Source organism: Cupressus sempervirens, chromosome 5, assembly GCF_028749045.1.
Source record: "Cupressus sempervirens isolate cs-2001-9-10 chromosome 5, ASM2874904v1, whole genome shotgun sequence".
Taxonomy (NCBI): Eukaryota; Viridiplantae; Streptophyta; class Pinopsida; order Cupressales; family Cupressaceae; genus Cupressus; species Cupressus sempervirens.
In genome coordinates, this window is record NC_143122.1 from 260518285 (window position 1) to 260541031 (window position 22747).

General features: G+C 35.6%; 1 long non-coding RNA gene across 2 annotated transcripts in view; it reads right to left on the minus strand.

Moving 5' to 3' along the window:
• LOC149555536 (uncharacterized) overlaps positions 1-7737 on the minus strand; it is a 106929-nt gene extending 99192 nt beyond the window's left edge. The window contains exons 1-5 of one of the 2 annotated variants that reach the window (XR_016364512.1): positions 7187-7737; positions 6519-7059; positions 6034-6222; positions 5796-5957; positions 5568-5616 (exon numbers count right to left, since the gene is read on the minus strand). This is a non-coding gene — a long non-coding RNA (uncharacterized LOC149555536). Of the gene's footprint in view, positions 1-5567; positions 5703-5795; positions 5958-6033; positions 6223-6518; positions 7060-7186 lie in introns of both variants that reach the window. The other variant, XR_016364511.1, reaches the window with a different exon arrangement.
• Between the last annotated feature and the right edge of the window lie 15010 nt (positions 7738-22747).

Sequence of the window (22747 nt, forward strand, 5' to 3'; positions counted from 1 at the left end):
CCGCATGTTATATTAATAAGATCTTTCTGTTTCACATTCACAGCTTCTTGTAATGCCGTTTGGTATTAAAACTGCTCCTTCCATATTTCAAAGTCATATGGATAGGATATTTGGTCCTTACTCCAAGTTTATTCAACCCTATATAGATGACGTCCTAATCTTCAGTCAAGACTACACCAGTCATATGAGTCATCTACGACAATTCCTGAATATTTGTCAATGTCACGGTATCTGTCTGAATCCCACAAAGTTGCATTGGTGCACAGAAAGTTTAATCTTCATTGGTGCAAAAATAGAACCCAATGGACGTCTGTATCCACAAACACATTTGCTTGCTGCCATCAATAAGGTAGAAGTCAAAGATAAGAAATCCTTGCAACGGTTTCTTGGCCTTGTTAACTATATTGCAGGTTACTTTCAGAAGATAGCAGAAGCACGCAAAGAACTCAATAAACTTCTTCGAAAGAATGCACCACCATGGATAGATAAACATGATCAGATTATTCAACAAATCAAAGATCAATGTCAACAGCTCCCGCCTTTGAGAATTCCTGGTTCAAGCAAAAAGATTGTTCAAACTGATGCAAGCAATGAAGCTTGGGGTGCTATGTTGTTAGAACAAGTGGAGCATGAAGGAAAAATCAAGGAAGAAGTGGTAAGATATGAATCCGGTTCTTTTAAAGGTTCTGAATTAAATTACCACAGTACACATAAAGAGTTGCTAGCAGTCATCAATGCTTTCACCAAATTTCAACTCTTTATTGGTGATAAACCATTCGTTCTTCGAAGTGATTTACGTCACTTAGCCAGTTTCTTCAAGAAGGAATCCAAGCATAGGGTTGCTCGGGGCCACCTGTTAAGATGGGCACAGTTTCTCGACACCTTTGATTTTGAAACAGAGTATGTAGAAGGTATAAAGAATGTCCTCGCAGACTTTCTAAGTCGTGAAGGATACCATGTGAATGCTCTCACAGAAGATTAGGAATACAATGAGTATATACGTCCAAGAGCTAATCCCATTGCTCAAACTCTTCCTGATATTGTTACTAATCTTTATAATAGCATTTATTTTCATCCTGAGATGATTGATCAACAGGTACATCAAGACCATATCCGAATGAGTATTGACGAGGATCCTGGACGAATAATGGAGGATCATCGAGATCAAAATTTGATTCGTCTTCAACAACCAGATCAATATGTGCAGATCCATCTGACACAACCAGCTCCTGTTCCTGTACCTATTGCAGAACAAACAAATCAACACAATGTCCGAATGATAATGGAACGAAAAGAAACATATCCAATGGTGTGCAATACTCCCTGGATTGCTGATACTCAAATATGCTCACTAAGCATATCTATGATGAGTTTAGACAGTATCACTTTGCAGCCAACCGTCAGCTTCTTACAGATTCAGTCATAGCCAAGTATCCATGTCGTGAAGCTGATCCTGAAATTTCTACTGCCATAGGTCCAATCCAGACATATGCTTCTTCCTATGAATGGCCCATAGAATTTCTGAGCAATACTCACATACCTAATCAACATCGAAATCAATATACTCTTCTCTCTAGTATTGATGAGTTCTTTCTTGGCCTTTATCCACATGCACATCAGGTTCAACCTATAACCATTAATTATTGTTATCTGTTCCATTTGCAATTTCTAGCCAGGACGCCAACTCCGCTTTCTAATGGAATCTTTGCTTCATATGGTCCTTCCAGTCCTCAACCTGACATCATTGAACTAAGAACATTAACCTCCTTTGTCGATGAAAGGAAACCCTTATGGTTGTTCACACAGTTTGAAACTATTCCAAAAAACCGCACTCCAGATGTTAGTCTGCCTACTGCATTTCTTCGGGTCACTCGCCGAATATTCTGGAAAGAAGATTCCATCGAAGATCGTCTTGCACAGCTTGAAGAAGAACAAAGACCTACATTAGATACAGAAGAAGAAGATTATATGAATTGGGAAACCAATTCTCCTCATAGTCGTGGGTACTAATTCTATCAAGTGGGGTTGTCACTTGACGAAGGCATCCCAACCTTTGTGAGTTAATCTGGGACATGGTTGTCAACCATGGTAAAACTGACACCTGTCGAGTTAGCCTTCTCGCGTCAAAAAGATGCTCTTGTAATAAAGTTGTCGGTGCATTCTCACCTCCTTTTCCTTAGTGGAGGTCCTGTGTGGGATTCCTTTCTGCTGAAAGTGCTTTACACGCGTCCACCCTCTATGGTCAGACTTGAATCATTTGTAAACTGAAGCTAAGGTTTTCCATCTATATAAGGATGGGCTTCCTTCAATCCTAGGTAGAAGTAGTGAGGCATAGTCGAGTCTAGTCGTAAGAAGTCCCTTGCTTAGTTCTTTCCAGTAGTCACAGTCTTTCAATTTGTAAGAGTCTGTAAATTTCATCACATCATTCTGGCATTGAGAGTATGCTCTTTTCTCTTTGAGAAAATCAAAAATCAGACTGTCAGCGCGTGATGCATATGTGAAATGTATTTCCGCATGTTATATTAATAAGAAGATCTTTCTATTTCACATTCACAGCTGCTTGTAAAAGTTGCAAGCTTTGGGTTTAATTGTGGAGGAAACTCCGTAGTTAAGCGCGCTCAGGCTGGAGTAGTACTGGGATGGGTGACCTCGCGGGAAGTCCCGGTGCTTCACCCCTGTGAGCATCACCTAGATCCAATGAGTGCTAAGTATTCCATTTATTCTCATGAGAGATGGATTCATGTTGAATCACTACTCATGAAACATGGGTCATTGAGTTTGACTCAAAAATCACACAGTTAAATCCTGATATTCACATCACAATTTGACTAGCTATGGAAATCATCTCCTACTTATCAATTGATGAGCTTAAGGGGCTTTCTAATGAATGGTTCATAAGGCACAACACTTGGTGAAGGTTTTGCAAATGGGGTTGCAAGCTTTGGGTTTAATTGTGGAGGAAACTCCGTAGTTAAGCGCGCTCAGGCTGGAGTAGTACTGGGATGGGTGACCTCCCGGGAAGTCCCGGTGCTTCACCCCTGTGAGCATCACCTAGATCCAATGAGTGCTAAGTGTTCCATTTATTCTCATGAGAGATGGATTCATGTTGAATCACTACTCATGAAACATGGGTCATCGAGTTTGACTCAAAAATCACACAGTTAAATCTTGATATTCACATCACAACTCTCTGAGTTGTCAAGTATTCTCTAATTTTTTTTTGTCGGGCGAGTTTTTACAAGTTTAACTCTCAGATTTTATAGACGCAATGAAAATATTGATAAAAATGCTGACAAAGGTGAACTCTAGTTACAATGTGTTCTTCAAATTTTGTTTCGCTACCAAATCATGCATTTTATCTTTCAAGATGTCAAACTTAAATTTAACATATTTGTGATTGAATTTTGCAAGAAAAAATGCTTCTTTAAGAGATTTTAACTTTTAGTATTTATGAAGTTGTCAACTTTCCATTGATTATTTGCTGAGTTGAAAACTTTGGGCTTGCCGAGTATTCTCCAAGGCCAAGTCTGCGAACTATGGTATCAACTAACAAAGCCTACATATTTCTAAAGAAACAATGTTTAACAAAAGAAAAATTTAACAATCAGGAACAGCGGGGATGCAAGACAAGAGATATGTCTCTTACTCCTTGCAGCGTATTAAATCAGTAATAAATTTTTCGGGAAAAGGAGCAATCAAAAAAATTATAAAAACACCATATGTGGATAGAAAATAACCAGATCAATATAAGCATAACATACATAAACGGTCAAGGTAAAAGGAGGAAATGTCTTGACAACAAGGAAAGTAAGAGTGAAAAGGTACTCAGGTCAATATAAGCCAATGCAGCTAAAGGACCAGAATAAAAGAGAAAAGAGGTACGAACAGCAAACATCAGAGAGGATAAATGTCAATTCATATCTACCAGTAATATCTGGTTAAAGTACCTGAGGTGAAGTCATTGTATGATATTATTACTACTAATCACTAAATAGTAAATACAAATAGATTAAAACGTGCAACTACTTATAACAGACATCCATCTAGGACAGAATGCACCAGATCAATATTTAGATAATTGTTTGTTCAGTTGATATATGGACATGTGGATTTAGGCAAATTGCTAGGGTATTTACATTCTTGACTACATAATACTAACACATACAAATATATATTACCTGCACTTAGATTAGACTTTGTACATTTTATATGCAATATATATGATGGAATCCGTAATCAGGCTTTGTATATTTTGCTTGCAATATATGATGTAATCATATTCATGAGTCTGCAATAACTAGACATCAAATGTGTAACTTATATTTTCAACTACATTTAAGTAATAGCTCACAAGATAGGTAAGTCCTACGATGGAATGAACCACGGTACATCATAAAAAGGCAAAGAATAAGGTCTGCAGTGGAATGGATCATGCTAGATTATACAAAGGCAAGGAATGAAGCCTATAGTGGAATGAGCATGAGCTACATCATACAATAGGAAGTAATAAGGCCTTTGATGGAATGGGCATGAGTTACATCATACATAGACACTATCTGTGAAGGATAATCCATTGGATGTGGGATGACACAAGTGAATTCCTTTCATATGCATTAGATATTGATAACTAATCTCCAGATGAATTATATATTTTTATATGGTGTATATGTGCACTTGTTCCCTAAATGGGGACATGAGCTACATCATACATGATACACACACACTATTTGTGAAGGATAATCCATTGGACGTGAGATGACACAAGTGAATTCCTTTCATATGCATTAGATATTGATAACTAATCTCCAGATGAAAATTGAACATTTTCATATGTTGTATATGTGTAGTTGTTCCCTAAATGGGCATTGTAAGAGCTAAATCAGGACTTAACTTGTTAAAAGGCATTTTTAATGGTAAATTTATATCTCTAATAGTCTTACAATTCTTATTTTAAAGAAATTTGTGTTTGTAGGGCATAAATTAGGGGAATCCCAAAAAGGAGACATTACAGTGATAGACATAAATCCTTCAAATAGCAGAGATTGAAGAACAGAATACAAGATTTGTCAAATTAAGGTGACAGTCAAGCACAATGAAATTGTCTCCCAAAGTATGGACAGGATAATTTTAAGAAATCAATCGATATTCTGACCCTATGCAATTATGTGAGAGGTATAAAACTTAAAAACAAAGTATAAATTGATAAGTTAATAGTTTTTTAATTTGATATATGGAGTACCAAATGATTTTTGACAGGTCATTGTTTTTTCACAACAATCACATCATAATGGTTTGTAACATCTAAAGAAAAAACTCCTGCTAATATAGCATTAATGTTATATGCACTAGAAGGATTTTAAGCAAGAAATACAAAGAAAAACACTTGAAAAAGAAAAAGCATGTTATAATTAAATTTTAAATGTACATGACATATTCACAATCTGAATCACCTAATTTGTTCTTGCTTGCGAACATCTATTTCATTTTCGCTCCAAATTTAATTTGATTATAATGATAATTTCAAAAGCCATGTGAACTTTACAAAATCAAATGGTGCTGAAACCAACCTCTAATAGTGTTGTTGCAATACTCTCACAATGGACCTAATGGGTATATCTGCACACATTGGAAAGTGGCGTTCAGTTTGGTAAGAATGTCTTTGTTCATCCCGTCCATGTAATTCCCCCTTCCTCAACTCAAATCTGAATCAGTTTCAAGAATGTGATTCGAAAGCAAACAAAAGGCAATGAGAAAGGCCTCACTCTAAATGAATGCACATTTGAGTCCAAAATTACCTTGCAAGAATGTAAAGGCAAACAACTATTTACATTCCAAGTTTCTATTCCATCTTATATCTCGAACAGCACATATCTCGAACAGCACAAATAGACTTGCCCATAGTCTCCAATAGTCCATCTGGAGTGCATTCTTCTTTAATGGGAAAAATATCTGCAAATCTAGGAACAAAATAAAAGTTCTAATGACTACTTGCGCTAAATAAAAATCCAAAAACGCATGTAAAACAGTCTTTACCTGCAGCTTCAAAGACACCCAGAATATATATTTGTCTCTTGACAGCAAGTGTAGAGTTATAGTAGTCGTGCTCATTAAGATTGAAGGCACAGCTTCCCTGACGTTCCCATTCATAACTCCAAAACTTATTCCCATTATTTCTAAGGCACTGTAATGAAGCCCACTATTTTTCTAATGCACCCTCCAAATCTGCTACCAGCAAATAAATTGCATTCACATTAAATTTCACTCTATTAAAAATAGTTTTCTCAATGAATAACAAATATTGGTCGTTATAAGAGATCAAAATTGAAAAAGGTTAAAACACTAACTGATTATTAACTCTTTACGAGAAAACTCAATCTCACATAGACCAACCATTGAAGGAGGGTGCAAGTCAACAACCCCCACGAATAATAAAGACTACAAAGGAAGTTGAATAAGTGAAATCAGAAACATCGAACCTAACAAGACGTTATAGTGGTGATTAGCTCATACATACTTACAAAATGGATAACTTCTGAGCTTCTTGGATTGGTTGGGCATTGCATAAGTTTGAAGCCATTCTGAATTGAAATGATCCCAGGGAGACGAGTTGTTGAAAATTCTTCAATCCTGCCAATCTGTCAACATATCCTACAACCTCACTGCTTTTAAGATTTTCATAGCCATGACAACAGTCAAAAAAGACCTAACAAATTCTATAGATGATGTAGTTGTGCGCAATACGGGCTGAAATTTTCCTGTATTTTGAGGAGAATCGAGTCTGAACCCTTCGACGAGGCTCGTAGAGGCAGAAGCGGGAGAGAATAATTAAACTTGTCTTCTCGGGCTTCTTTTTAAGGGTAATATACAGAACAAAAGAAATGAAAGCTGAATTCAGTCTTTTATAAAACAGAGCAACAGCCATCTTCTCACGGTTTCGGAGCCGTTGGGGCGCGCTCCTCTCTGGAAAACCACGCCAAGGTGAAAACCCAATTTCACACAAACCAATGTTTCAAGATGGGTGTCAACAACCCACAGGAATGCAAATAGCCCGACTTCTACCTTTGAAAATTACAAAAGAAGTGGAATAAGTGAAATAAGAATTATTACAAATCGTGGAAACTTAACATGACGTCATGGCCAAGAATAAATAGCACAGGCATGCTTACAAAATGGTGTAACTTCTTACCTTCTTAAATTGGCTGTGCATTGCATGGGTGCTGAATTGAAATGATTTGTTCAAAGTTCTTCAATCCTGCCAATCCGTCAACATGTCCATTGCAAAAGCTTAATAAGCCAACCTCAACCTCACTGCATTGAAGATTGTCATAGCCATAGCGAAAGCTGAAAACTACCTCACGAATCCATTGATGTTGTTATGCGCAGAACAGGCTGAAGATCTCCTCCTGTGCTTGGAGGGGAATCGACCCTGCGAGGTTCTTAAGAGGCAGAAGCGGAAGAAAATAATTATGCCTATCTAACAGATATAGTAGCTGAATTCTTGTTTTTTCAAACGGTAATATACTGAATAACACAAAATAGAGCTTGAATTCATGCTTTTTTTAACGGTCATATGCAGAATAACACAAGCAAGAGCTGAATTCATGTTTTTCTTCAACGGTAACATGCAGAATAAGAGAAACGAGAACCGAATTGATGTTTTTTTAAAACGCTGTAAGAGGAACGAGAGCCGAGTTCATGTTTTTTTTTTTTTAAAACGGTAACATGCAAGCTAGTAGACATCTTTTTGGGCACCGGCTACGATGCAACTTATTTGCACCGTCTAGCTGCCCCAACTCTGCCACTGCCCCAACTTGCACGATTCAGATTACAATGGTTACGGTTCAAATTTGTACCATTGATTGGACGTGTTTGCAAACTGTAATCCGTACATGCAAGCAACATATTTAGTAAAAGACTATACAAGAGTGACGCCTCTTACATTAAGTGACGAGATTATTTTTTGTAAAAAAGAAGAGGACGAAACCATGAAGATCATAAGGAGATAAAGCAAGAAATCAGTCAAAGTGAAGGAAATTTCAGAGGTAACTTAAGAGGTAGAAGAGGAAATCCAAGAGGTGGATTTGGTGGTAGAAGGGCAAGTTCAATTATTTGTTTCAATTGTAATAAGGAGGGACATTATGCATCTAGGTGTCCAGATAGAGCAAGTTCAAGTTCACAAGGTGAAAGAAGAACCCATTTGGTAAAAGATGATGACTAACAAGAGAAGGAGATGGCTGACTCAAACAGTGTACCTGAAAGAGGAGAAAGTTTAATGATGAGAAGAACACTTTTGAAAGTGCCTACTACCATGGAACCACCACAAAGGAAAACTATCTTTAGGACTGCTTGCAAATCTGGAGGTGAGGTATGTAAAGTCATTATTGATTCAGGATCTACTGAGAATTTAGTTTCTCTTGAGATGGTTGAGAAGTTAAAACTTAGGAGAATACCTCATCCTTTTTCTTATAAGGTTTCATGGCTAACAAAGGGTCAACAAACTCTCGTAAATGAGCAAGCATGGGTTGATTTTCAGATTGGAAAGTATAAGTACAGAATTTTGTGTGATATAGTTGATATGGATGCATGCCACCTATTATTTGGTAGGCCCTGGCAATATGATTTACAGGTACAACATGACGGAAAACTCAATATATACACCATCAAGAAGGATATGATATGATATGATATGATAGATTTTAATGACGTCCACGAGACTAAAGTAGTCTATGGGACCCATGCAATCACCCTCCCGAGTTAGGAGCCAAACTAGTCAGTTGCAAAGTTTTGGTTAACTTGTCTCTTCTTCTCTGAATTTTGATAATCAAATCCGTTGTTCTCTTCACTTGATCTTCCTCGAATAAATAGTTGAAGTCCTTGTTCTGCAGAATTTTTGTATAATCAGATCTGATGTCGTTGTAAGCCAGGCATTCCATGACAAAGTGTTGCTCTGTCTCAACTGTTCCCATATTGCAGAATAAACATGTTCTGTCTGCCCACTCTTCCTTTGGAACTTGCCATCTACCAGTTTCACATCCCAGCTGATGTGAACTAGTTCTAATTTGTGCCATCAACATTTTTGCTTTCCAGTTAATAGGTGCCCTTATATATGCCCTGATGGAAAGGTGATTAGATTGATTCCATTTGCTGATCATGAGGAAGTGGAAGAAACTAAGGAGAGGGAAGCCAAAATTATGATGGTTAATAAAAAAGAATTCTTACGAGACATAAAGGATGAACCTAAGCCTTGTTTTTTTTTTATGCTTAATCCACATCCACAAGAACTCATTAGAAAAGACAGAAAGGAGGTTAAAACAAAGAAGGCAATTCCTAATGAAGTGAAAGAACTTTTGGATAAATATGAAGGTTTGATTTCAGAAGGTATGCCAAAATCTTTACCACCTATACAAGACATTAGTCATTGTATTGATTTCATTCCTGGAGCTACTTTACCCAATAAGGCTGCATACAAGATGACACCACAACAAAATGAAGAGATTGCCAAACAAGTAAAGGAGTTACTTGATTCTAGCTTGATTACGAAAAGCTTAAGCCCATGTGATGTACCTGCTATTTTGGCACCTAAGAAGGAAGGAACCTGGAGGTTATGCATTGATTCTAGAGCCATTAATAAGATTACAATCAAATATAGGTTTCCAATGCCAAGAATTGAAGATTTGCTTGATTGTTTGGGAGGTGCAAAGTATTTCTCCAAGATTGACTTAAAAAGTGGGTACCATTAAATAAGGATAAGAGCTGGAGATGAGTGGAAGATAGCATTCAAAACCAATGATGGATTATATGAATGGAAGGTAATGCCATTTGGACTCTCTAATGCTCCTAGTACCTTTATGAGACTTATGAATGAAATACTCAAGAACTTCAATGGCAAGTTTGTCATAGTATATTTAGATGACATATTAATTTTCAGCAAGACAAAGGAAGAACACTTAGAGCACATTGGCATGGTTTTGAGAAGACTTCATGAGGAGAAATTGGTAATAAATTTAGAAAAATGTTTGTTTATGCAAGAGGAGCTGACATATCTAGGTTTTGTGATCTCTCAAGGTTGCTTGAAGATGGATAAAGAAAAGGCAAGTGATATACTATCCTGGCCACCCCCAAACACAGTTGGAGATGTTAGAAGCTTTCATGGTCTTGCTACATTTTATAGAAAATTCATAAGAAATTTCAGTCATATATATGCTCCTATGTTAGAAACTATTAAAGGAGGAAGGAAATGTAAGTTTGCATGGAGTCAATTAGCAAATGAAGCTTTCGAGTTGCTTAAGAAAAAGGTTAGTGAGCAGCCAATTCTTTCTTTACCTGATTTTAACAAAGTTTTCCAAGTAGAATGTGATGCTAGTAAGGTTGCTATAGGGGCAGTTCTTAGTCAAGAAGGAAAACCAGTGGCTTTTTCAAGTGAAAAACTCAATGAAGCCAAGCAGAAATACTCTTCATATGACTTAGAAATGTGTGCATTGGTTCAAGCTCTCAAAAGATGGAGACATTACTTATTGCCAAAGGAGTTTGTTGTGTATACCAATAACCAAGCACTTAGTTTTCTAAATAGCCAAGACAAATTAAGTCATAGGCACATGAAATGGATGGAGTATTTATAGGCCTATACCTTTACCATCAAGCATAAGAAGGGCATATCAAATAAGGTTGTTGATGCTCTTAGTAGAAGGAATCTGACTGTCTCCCAGATACAGCTAGAAAGTGTGGGCATTGAAGCACTCAAGGACATGTATGTAGCAAATCTAGATTTTGGTGACATCTACAAGGTATGTATGGAGTTTGGTGAGAGATACCATGCTGATTTTCCTAATTTCTTGATACAAGACAGACTTCTTTTCAAAGGAGGACAATTATGTGTACCTAAGTGCTCTATGAGGACAAACATTATCAAAGAGAAGCACAGTGGAACAATGGGTGGACATTTTGGTTTGGATAAAACCTTAGAATTGGTTATAAGGTACTACTATTGGCCTAATCTTCAGACTGCTGTGAGAAACTTTGTGGCAACATGTATGATTTGTCAAAGGGCCAAAGGAAGGACTACAAATGTTGTACTTTATCAACCTTTGCCAATACCATCTAGACCTTGCAAAAGCATAAGAATGGATTTTGTAATGGGGCTGCCACGGACACAAAAGGGGTATGATAGTGTATTTGTTGTAGTAGATAGGTTCAACAAAATGGCTCACTTCTTACCCTGTAAGTCAACCAATGATGCTTCTCATATAGCAAATCTCATTTTCAAGGAAGTCATAAGGATTCATGGGCTACCCCTCAATATAGTTTCAGACAGGGATGTGAAGTTCATAGGACATTTTTGGAGAACTTTATGGAGGAAACTTGGAACCAATTTATCATTTTCATCAGCCTACCACCCTCAAACTGATAGCCAAATAGAGGTAGTTAATAGAACATTGGGCAATTTGTTAAGAACCCTCACAAGACAACATGCAGCAAAATGGGATGTAATCCTACCCCAAGCTGAATTTGCATATAATGACTCCATCAATAGAAGTACAGAAAAATCACCATTCCAAGTGGTATATGGAATTCATCCTAGAGGGATTTTTGAGTTAAGGGATATGAGTTCACAGCCACAAGTTAGTGCCCAAGGAGAAGAATTTGCTATTGCCATAAAAGCAATCCATGATGAAGTCAAAGAAAAACTCTGAAACAGCTCTGACAAGTATAAGAGGCATGCAGATCAGAAATGGAGACATTTAGAATTTGAAGTCGGAGATTTAGTATGGGCAAATCTCAAGAAGGAGAGGCTACCAAAAGGTAAATCTACCAAACTTATGTTGAGAAAACTAGGTCCTTGTAAAATATTAAAGAAGTTTGGACCAAATGCTTATGAGATTCAATTGCCACCTGAGATTGGCATTTCTCCCATCTTCAACATAGCATACCTCACACCATTCAAACCAACCATTGAAGAAATTGATACAGGACATATTGCTGATATAGAACACATTCAACATCTACCATTTAAGAAGACACCAGAACTAGACAGGATACTTGACACTGAAGTCATTAAGCAGCGAAAAGGACAGGAGTCCAATCAGTAGTTGGTAAAGCTCAAAGGTTATTCGGATGTAGATGTTGTGTGGATGAAATGAAATACTCAAGGACTTCAACGGCAAGTTTGTCATAGTATATTTAGATGACATATTAATTTTCAGCAAGACAAAGGAAGAACACTTAGAGCACATTGACATGGTTTTGAGAAGACTTCATGAGGAGAAATTGGTAATAAATTTAGAAAAATGTTTGTTTATGCAAGAGGAGCTGACATATCTAGGTTTTGTGATCTCTCAAGGTTGCTTGAAGATGGATAAAGAAAAGGTAAGTGATATACTATCCTGGCCACCCCCAAAAATAGTTGGAGATGTTAGAAGCTTTCATGGTCTTGCTACATTTTAGAGGAAATTCATAAGAAATTTCAGTCATATATGTGCTCCTATGTTAGAAACTATTAAAGGAGGAAGGAAGTGTAAGTTTGCATGGAGTCAATTAGCAAATGAAGCTTTTGAGTTGCTTAAGAAAAAGGTTAGTGAGCAGCCAATTCTTTCTGTGAAAAATTTAACTATTGCAATCACTGATTATTAATCTCCTATCATAAACGATTATTAAACTGCTAAAAATAAATTCCCAGCTAATATCGAAAAATAACACAACTACAACTTCACTTATAAAATACGGAAAGAAATGTGCAACACAATGAACACAATATTTTCAGACAAATTGTCCCAAGAAAAACCCTTAAGGGAAAACCAGTTCTACAGATGAGAAATTATATTAAACTTCAGCAAATCAAGAGATACAAATTTCCTTGCCTCTTACTGGCAAAATTCCAACAACCTCCTAATTTCTCCCGCTGATATTCCCCACTGCGCCCTTGCTAACACTGCAAGACTGTTTGCTAACACTGCAAACGTTTCTCCAAACTTCATGTTCTCCAAATGCCCCCCTGACCTCCTTTTATACTACTCTTGTTGGTAAACCAACGGCCGAGATTGATTTACAATCGACGGTTGAGATTAAAACAACTTAACAACCCTAACCAAGTCGGTTTCTAGTTGTTTCCAAAAGTGGTCAATTAATTAACAAATATTTGTTTCTAATCTAACCAATTAGTTAGCAAAACAATTACTTGCTAAATAATAGCAAATGGACAAACAGCTGTCCAAAGATAACAAAACTAACACTCCCTCTTAGCAAGGAAGTTGTTCTGCAGGACACCTAACTTATCTTTGAAGAAGATAAATTTTTCCTTCTCCAATGCCTTAGTCAGAATGTCTGCTACCTGCTCCTCTATAGGTATGTACTGTAACTGAACAACTCCCCTTTGTACACAATCTCTGATGAAGTGATATCTGATATCTATATGTTTAGACCTATCATGAAACAATGGATTCTCAGACAACTTGATGCAACTCTGATTGTCACAATGTATCACAGTAGTCTCAACCTTGTAACCAAACAAGGCTACTAACAACTTCCGAATCCATATAGCTTCACATGTCGCCATGCTAGCTGCTATGTATTCTGCTTCTGCTAAACTTAGAGCCATAGAATTCTGCTTCCTGCTGAACCAAGATACAACTCCTGATCCCAAGCTGAAACAACATCCTGAAGTGCTCCTTTTGTCTGTTGTACTTCCTGCCCAATCTGCATTAGTATAGCCTATCAACCTGATACCTTCACCTCAAACATATATGATCCCATACTTGACTGTACCACGCAAGTAATGTAGCACATGCTTAGCCACTATCCAATGCATTCTCTTTGGTTCGATCATGAACTGACTAAGAGAGTTTACTGCAAATGCTATATCTAGCCTAGTGTTGACCAAATACATAAGCAAACAAATCAACTGTCTATATAAAGTGGGATCTACATCTTTCTCCTTAGTTGTATCTACCTTCCTCCAATTCGTGATCATGGGTGTAGACATGGCTTTGCAATCCTCCATCCTGAATTTATTCAAGATTTCAATGCAATATTTCCCTTGACCAAGAAAAATCTCCCCATCTGTCTGCCACACTTCCATGCCTAGAAAGTAGTGCACAAGTCCTAAATCCTTCATCTCGAACTCTTCTGCAAGGTTCCTCTTGCAATCTACTATGAGCCCTAGTGAACCTGTAAGAAATAGGTCATCCACATAAAGAACAAGAATGAGAATCTCACCCCCAACCATCAAGTAGTAGAGGTTAGCATCTGCTTCACTCTTCACAAAGCCCATTTTTTGCAAGTATGTATCAATGTGCTCATATCACGCTCTAGGAGCCTACTTGAGTCCGTACAATGCTTTCTTCAATCTGCACACGTGGATCTCTTTGTTGTGTGCTGCAAAGCCTTCTGGTTGTTCTATGTATACCTCCTCCTTCAACTCACCATTAAGGAATGTTGTCTTGACATCCATTTGATGGATTTCCCATCCCATCTGTGCTGCAAGTGAGATTATAGCTCGTATAGAAGTATACCTGGCAACAGGAGCAAATGTCTCCTCATAGTCTATTCCCTCCTTCTGAGAGAACCCTTTTGCCATGAACCTCACCTTGTATTTCTCGATGCTACCATCTGCACCATGCTTTATCTTATAGATCCAGCATGATCCAACTACAACCCTATCTGTTGGTCTAGGTACTACCTCCCACACATCATTCTGTATTATTGAAGAATATTCCTCAACCATAGCATCTCGCCATACCTGATGTTCTGTAGCTTCCTGATAGCTAGAAGGCTCACTATCTACCAACTGACTAACTAATGCCACATAGTCATTGAACTTGGCTGGTTGTCTTCATTGTCTAGTACTCTTCCTAGGAGCTCCCACAAACTCCTGAGTATCCCTTTGTGTATCTAAAACCACATGGTTCCTGCTGCCAACTGTAGAGGATGAAAAGTCAACCTCTAAGTCCTCTAGATGCATTTCCTGTTGCACCTATTGCTCCATACTCTGTGAATCTTCACTAACTGAGTCTACACTCATACTGGTAACTGTACTTGAGCTTTGTTGCCCTTGACTTGGTCTTGGAGCTTCTGTTGGCTACTCACTCTGATCATCTGTTGGCAAATCTCTAGATCTCCTGAATGCCTTGTCCTCCATGAACTTAACATCCCGTCTGACAATAATTCTTTTAGTCCCTGGAATGAAAATCCTGTATGCCTTTGAGGTCTCACTGTACCCAACAAAGTACCCCCTCTTTGCAGTCTGATCTAACTTTGTACGGTTATCTCCAGGAATATGGCAATATGCCAAACTCCCAAATATCCTATAGTGACTAACATCTAGCTTCTTCCCTGTGAAAGCCTCCTCTGATGTCATCTTCCCTAGCACCTTATGTGGAACTCTATTCTGAATGTAGACTGTTGTATTACACGCCTCTACCCATAAGTAACGGGGCATGTCCTAGTCATGTAGCATAGCTCTTGCTACCTCCGATATAGAACGGTTCTTCCTCTCAGCAACTCCATTCTGTTGTGGATTGTAAGGAATAGTCCATTCTCTCTTGATTCCTTCTCTGGTGCAGAACTCCTGGAAGACATTTCCTTTGTACTCGCCTCCATTGTCTGACCTAAGAACCTTTATCTTCTTTCCTGTTGAGTTCTCCAAAAGAGCCTTGAACTCTTGGAATCAACTAAAGACCTCATCCTTAGTCTTCAAGAAGTATATCCAGGTCTTTCTAGAGAAATCATCAATAAAAATAACATAGTACTCATATCCTCTAAGAGATTTCATCAACATCGGTCCACAAACATTTGAATGTACTAGATCAAGAACACCTTTAGATCTAGTGTCACTCCTTGGAAAAGATGCTTTCGCAAACTTCCTCAACACACATCCCTTACATACATCGTCATGCTCTGTGCTCACCTCTGGAACACCTATCACCGTCTCACGAAGCAATCAAAGTGCTCCATGATGAATATGGCCCATCCTCCTATGCCATAGCTCTCCAAGATCTCTAGGATTACTATTGCTCATAAGTGCCTTAGGAGTATCAAACTACACTCTATAAAGGTGACCACTCCTAACTCCAATAGTTATGCGTGATTTCCAATCCTTGTGCTTAATCAACACATTTGTCCCTCTAAAGAGTACATTATACCCCCTATCCTGAAGAACAGATACAGAAATCAAATTCATACCTAAGCCTAGCACATATAACACATCATGAAGTGGGATTATCTTTCCATTCTCCCTCTGAAACTGAACAGTCCCTTTCCCAACAGGGTTCAGTTTGGACAAGTTTCCCATAGAAATCTGGATGTTGGTGTCCTCCTCCTTGTAACTGGAGAAGTACTCTCTAACTTCTGTCATATGAAATGACGCCCCACTATCTATATACCAAACACACTGTGAGGTTGAGCTAACCATACAAGCTATGAGTGCAAACTCATATTCCATTCTATTGGAGAGTTCTTCCGCACTTGCTAAAGCTGCCACCTGCTTCTTACCCTTCTTCCTCTTTGGGCAATCACTGACATAGTGGCCAAACTCGTGACATCCAAAGCACTTGACCTTAGAAAGGTCCTTCTTCTTTTCACTTTGTGAATTTGATCCTTTGCTAGATCCCTTCTTTTCTTTCCCTTTACCTGCTAGGGCAACGTTCTCTTGTTCCATCTCATTTTTTTGACTCTTGTTGGCCCCATTGACAAGACTTAGTCTAAACTCCTCCTGAGTGAAATCAGTCCATAGTCGATCCCAACTCGGTAAAGTATCTCGTCCACTGATAGGTTGAACAAAGACACTCCATTGTTTAGTAAACCCATTTATGGCTATTCTCACTAGCTCATCATCACTAGGGCTATCTCCAACAGCTGCTAACTCATCCTTGACAAGTCTGAGCCTGGTGAAGTAACTTGTGACGTCTTCTCCCTGATTCATTTTGGTATTCTTTAGCTTCTCTCTGAGAATCAACTTCCTGTTGGTGGTAGCATTCTGGTATAGATTCATAATGGCATCCCACATCTTCTTCGCTGTATCTAGCTCCGAGATATGTGGAACAATATGATCCTTGACACCATCAAGGATTATCCTCCTCACCTTGGCATAGTCCTTCTTGTATGCTGCAAGCTGGGTTGCATCCATTGGTACAGGTACAACACTGGTAGCATAATCCTTGATACCATTCTCTTCCAACAATAAAGAAATTCTGGCCTTCTAGACACCAAAATTTGAGGCACCATCCAATCTATCATGATCTCTCAAACCAGCTGAAGCTATCTCAAGGGTTTAAAGCAATAATAAATCTAAAGAGATCAACATTTCTTTCCTAGGGAAAAACTTTTCTACCCTTAACAACGCTCTGATACCATGTGAAAAATTTAACTATTACAGTCACTGATTATTAATCTCCTATCATAAACGATTATTAAACTGCTGAAAATAAATTCCCAACTAATATCAAAAAATAACAAAATTGCAACTTCACTTATAAAATACGGAAAGAAATGCGCAACATAATGAACACAATATTTTCGGACAAATTGTCCCTGGAAAAACCCCTAAGGGAAAACCAGTTCTACAGATGAGAAATTATATTAAACTTCAGCAAATCAAGAGATACAAAATTCCTTGCCTCTTACTAGCAGAATTTCGACAACCTCCTAATTTCTCCCGCTGATATTCCCCACTGCTATTCCCACGCTAACACTACGCCCTTGCTAACACTGCAAACATTTCTCCAAACTTCATGTTCTCCAAATGCCCCCCTGACCTCCTTTTATACTACTCCTATTGGTAAACCAACGATCGAGATTGATTTACAATTGACAGTTGAGATTAAAACAACTTAACAACCCTAACCAAGTCGGTTTCTAGTTGTTTCCAAAAGTGGTCAATTAATTAACAAATATTTTTTTCTAATCTAACCAATTAGTTAGCAAAACAATTACTTGCTAAATAATAGCAAATGGACAAACAGTTGTCCAAAGCTAACAAAACTAACAATATGCAGAATAACACAAGCAAGAGATGAATTCATGTTTTTCTTCAACGGTAACATGCAGAATAAGAGAAACGAGAACCGAATTGATGTTTTTTTAAAACGCTATAAGAGGAACGAGAGCCGAGTTCATGTTTTTTTTTTCAAACGGTAACATGAAAACTAGTAGACATCTTCTTGGGCACCGGCTACGGTGCAACTTATTTGCACCATCCATCTACCCCAACTCTGCCACTGCCCCAACTTGCACGATTCAGATTACAATGATTACGGTTCAAATTTGCACCATTGATTGGACGTGTTCTGCAAACTGTAATCCATACACGCAAGCAACATATTTAGTAAAAGACTATACAAGAGTGATGCCTCTTACATTAAGTGACAAGAGATTACTTTTTGTAAATTCTGATTATTGGGTGGATAATTTAATTTAGTTGTACATTTGTGATAAAGAGAGATGGATATTAGGTTTTCAAAAAAGTAGAAATTTTATTTAAAAGATATTGTTATTAATTAATATATTAGTTTTTTTTTAATATTAAAAGTAATTAAAATGATTAGTAATGTATTAAAATATATATAGTATTTTCTGAAGAACTTCTTAATATATTTTTAAAATTAACAACTTAAAATAAAGTTTATCAAATTATTCTACATTCATATGTAGATATAGTATTTGGTAAAGAAGATCTCAATATATATTTTAAATTAATAGTTAAAATAACAAAATGTTCTTTAGTTTATTAAATTATTCTACAATTTATATGTAGAATAATTTTTGACATTGAAGTAAATTAAAGAAATTAAAGAAAATCTAGAAAATAAATAAATTTTATTTATATTTATGATATTTATTAAGTAATAATGTTTCTAATTCTTTTTTCTTATGAGACAAATGAAATGAGTTGAATCTTTTAGATATATAATGTTATAAGAATAGTAAAAATAATGTTAATAATAAGTAAAAACATTTTATATAATCTAACTTGTAAAATAAAATATGAGAAATAATGTTAGTGAGTACAAACCAAAAAAATCAAAAAGATTTTAAGTCCTTCAAAGAAAATATATTTAAACAAGTTTTATTTGTATTTATTATAGTAGTAAGTAATAAAATTTTGGAAAAAATATAAGTTTATATTAAAAAATATAAATTAGATAAAATTACTCATTATAGTAAGTAAAAATAGTTTATATTTGTAACCTTTCAAATAAAAACAATTTTAAATTTTTTTTTATGATATTAACTATTTATTAATTATAAATTTCAAAATTTACTAAATTCTTAATTTTTACTCCTAATATAAATATATTTTATAAAATATATGAGGATGAATGTTACCTTCTAACTATTAGGATCACTAATATCTTTATTAGTGATTAATTCAAGATTGTAATCCTAATATGATTAATTCAGGTTATAGATTTTTTTGGGTCATATTCTTTCTTTGGAAGAAATTAAGTGTGCTTTATTTTCTATGAAATCCAATAAAAGTCCAGGTTGTGATGGCCTTCTAGCTGAATTTTATCAAGTCATGTGGCAACATATCAAGGATGATTTTTATATGTTTTATTTAGAAACCTTTCAAAATGGATCATTGGGTCTTAATGTCAATAAAGGCCTAATAAAACTTATTCCCAAGGGGAAGAATGAGAATACTATTTCTAGGTGGAGACCAATTACTTTATTGAATATATTTTATACAACCATTGCAAAAGCCTTAGCTATTAGAATTAGACCCACTGTCTAAGTTATTGTAAGAGCTAAGAAAACTTGGATTTGAAGGGGAAGACATATTTTGGACAACCTAATGTTAGCTTGGGAAACCATGGAATAAGATCAACAAATTTTGTAAAATGCCTTGGTATTCAATCTAGATTTTATTTAAGTATATGATAGAATTCGTTGGTCCTTCATTCTCAAAATGTTGCAATGGTTGGGCTATGGACCTAATATTTAAAAGCATGTTGAAATGTTGTTCAAGAGTGCCAATGCCCACCTTATTGTCAACAAAACAATGCCAGGTTCCTTTTCGTTACAATGATCTATAAGGCAAGGTTGTCCCTTATCCCCTTTTTCATATGTTCTCATAGTTGGTGCCTTGGGCCATCTCCTCCAAAAGGATCATCACATGAAGCTTATCATAGGTATCTATATTCCTCATAAAAAGGTGGTTATCAATTCATACTTTGTTGATGATAGTATGTTGTTCTTGCATAATTCAAAGGAGAATTTGAACAAAATTTTAGACATTTTAAATTTGTATTTTGTTGTTTCTGGTTCACTTTTATCATATAATAAAACAAAATATTTCATGATTCAACCTGGCATTTCTCCAAATTGGATTCTTAATAAATGGAGGAAACGTAATCATGGAGTGTTAACTAGATATCTTGGTATTTTGTTTGGGCTAGGAGTTTCTCTTGCTAATATGTGGACATAGTTTGTAAATAGAATAAAAAATAAGCTAGTTTACTTTGGGAATAAGTTTATATCCTTAGCTGGCAAGGTTCAAGTTGCCAATAAAATTCTCATTGTGACACATGTGTGCTACTCCTCTTGCTAGATGCCATCCAAATAAGGATATAAATAACATAACAAATTAATAAATAATTTTTTGAGGTCTAAGTGGGATGGAAATGGTGGATTCATTGCTACTTTGTGGTTCCATTGCATTCAACCATGAAAAAAAGGAGGCTTGGGGCTTATGGATCCCCAAATACAAGGGATGTGTCTTCTTGCTAAATTGATTATTAGAGGTGCTAATCGGCATGAGGCATGGAAAATTTTGGTTTGTTGTGGAATTAAAGAAGTAATAATAAAAAAGTGAAAAGATGTTGTTGGTTGGATAAATTGCTCATGTCTCCTTTCAAAATCAAGGCATCATTTCCTCTTCCATCTATTTAGAAAGCATGACAAAAAGTTTGTAAATTTTTAGAATGGAATAGATTTTTAGTACAATATGGTTTCAATTTTTCTTCGGCTTCAATTTGGTGGAATAAGCTTATTAACTATCATAACTAGCCTTTGGCTATTTTTCTTCCAAGACAAGCACATTGCTTATTTAAAACAAGGATACGATAATTTAAAGATTTTTGGGACTTTGATGGACTTGATTGGGCTTTATGGGACAATGTTAAAACTTCTTACTATTTACCTAACAAATATAAACACTTTTAAATCATTATTTAGTAAGTAATCCCTACTGGATTGACTATGAAGATTTGTACCTCAAGGTATTTTTTTTTTTAAGGATTGGAAGTGGTTGTCCAACAATCGCTTTAACTATTTTCCTTTAAAGAAGATTTACTTTCAGATATTTCCTTGTTAGTATCCTAATCGTTCGTTGAATCGTAAATGGAAATACATATTTAGTTCTAAATTTTGGATTAAAATGAGTGCTCAAATATGGAAAGCTAATGCTGATTTTGGTACTCAAGTGCTATCTTCAAAAATTTTGCATGGTAAGCTACCAGTGGGAGATAGATTGAGATTTATCGTGTTCCAACCAACAAAGTGTCCCTTTTGTAATGGTGTTGAGAGTTTAAAACATACATTTTGGGATTGCATATATGTCAAAAGCAATGGTATGCTATATTTAAAGTTTTTTTAGAAATATTTAATCATGATTTGAATTGGAAGGAAGACATTCTTGGCTGTGTCTTGCAAAATGATGGGTATGTGTAGGATCATGGTGTGCCAAAAAGTGGTGATCTAAAATATGTAGTTCTAAAATACCTCAAAGCATTTGAAAATCTATTCTAAATTTTTTCCCACTCATCTTGATACTAAACTAAAATATTGATAAAAATATTAGTGATCCTAATACTTAGAAGGTAGCATTCATCCTCATATATTTTATAAAATATATTAATATGAGGAGTAAAAATTAAGAATTTAGTAAATTTTGAAATTTATAATTAATAAGTAGTTAATACCATAAACAAAATTTAAAAAATTGTTTTTATTGTAAAGGTTTAAAATATAAACTATTTTTACTTACTATAATGAGTAATTTTATCTAATTTATATTTTTTAATATAAACTTATATTTTTTCCAAAGTTTTATTACTTACTAGTATCATAAATACAAACAAAACTTGTTTAAATATATTTACTATATATATTTTAATACACTACTAATAATTTTAATGATTAGTTATTAATTTTAAAAATATATTAAGAAGTTCTTCAGGAAATACTATATATATTTTAATACATTACTAATAATTTTAATTACCTTTAATATAAAAAATAAACTAATATATTAATTAATAACAATATCTTTTAAATAAAATTTCTACTTTTTTGAAAACCTAATATCCATCTCTCTCTATCACAAACGCACAACTAAATTAAATTATCCACCCGAAATCAAAATTTACAAATAATCTCTAATCACTTAATATAATAGGCGTCACTCTTGTGTAGTCTTTTACTAAATATGTTGCTTGCGTGTACGGATTATAGTTTGCAGAACACGTCCAATCGATGGTGCAAATTTGAATCGTAATCATTGTAATTTGAATCGTGCAAGTTGGCGCAGCCAGAGGGTGCAAATAAGTTGCATCGCAGCCACCGTTGGCACGCGCTCCTTATAGGAGTGAGGTCAAATTCTGAAGAAAAATAAATAATAAATTAAAATGCACATTTTTTTAAAAGTTTATTCCAAAACTATTCATTTATTACTTTATTAGTATGATATTTAAGAATTAAAATTATTTAATAATCTTTTCTAAATTGATGTAAAATTGAACCAACTAGGAGATTTAAA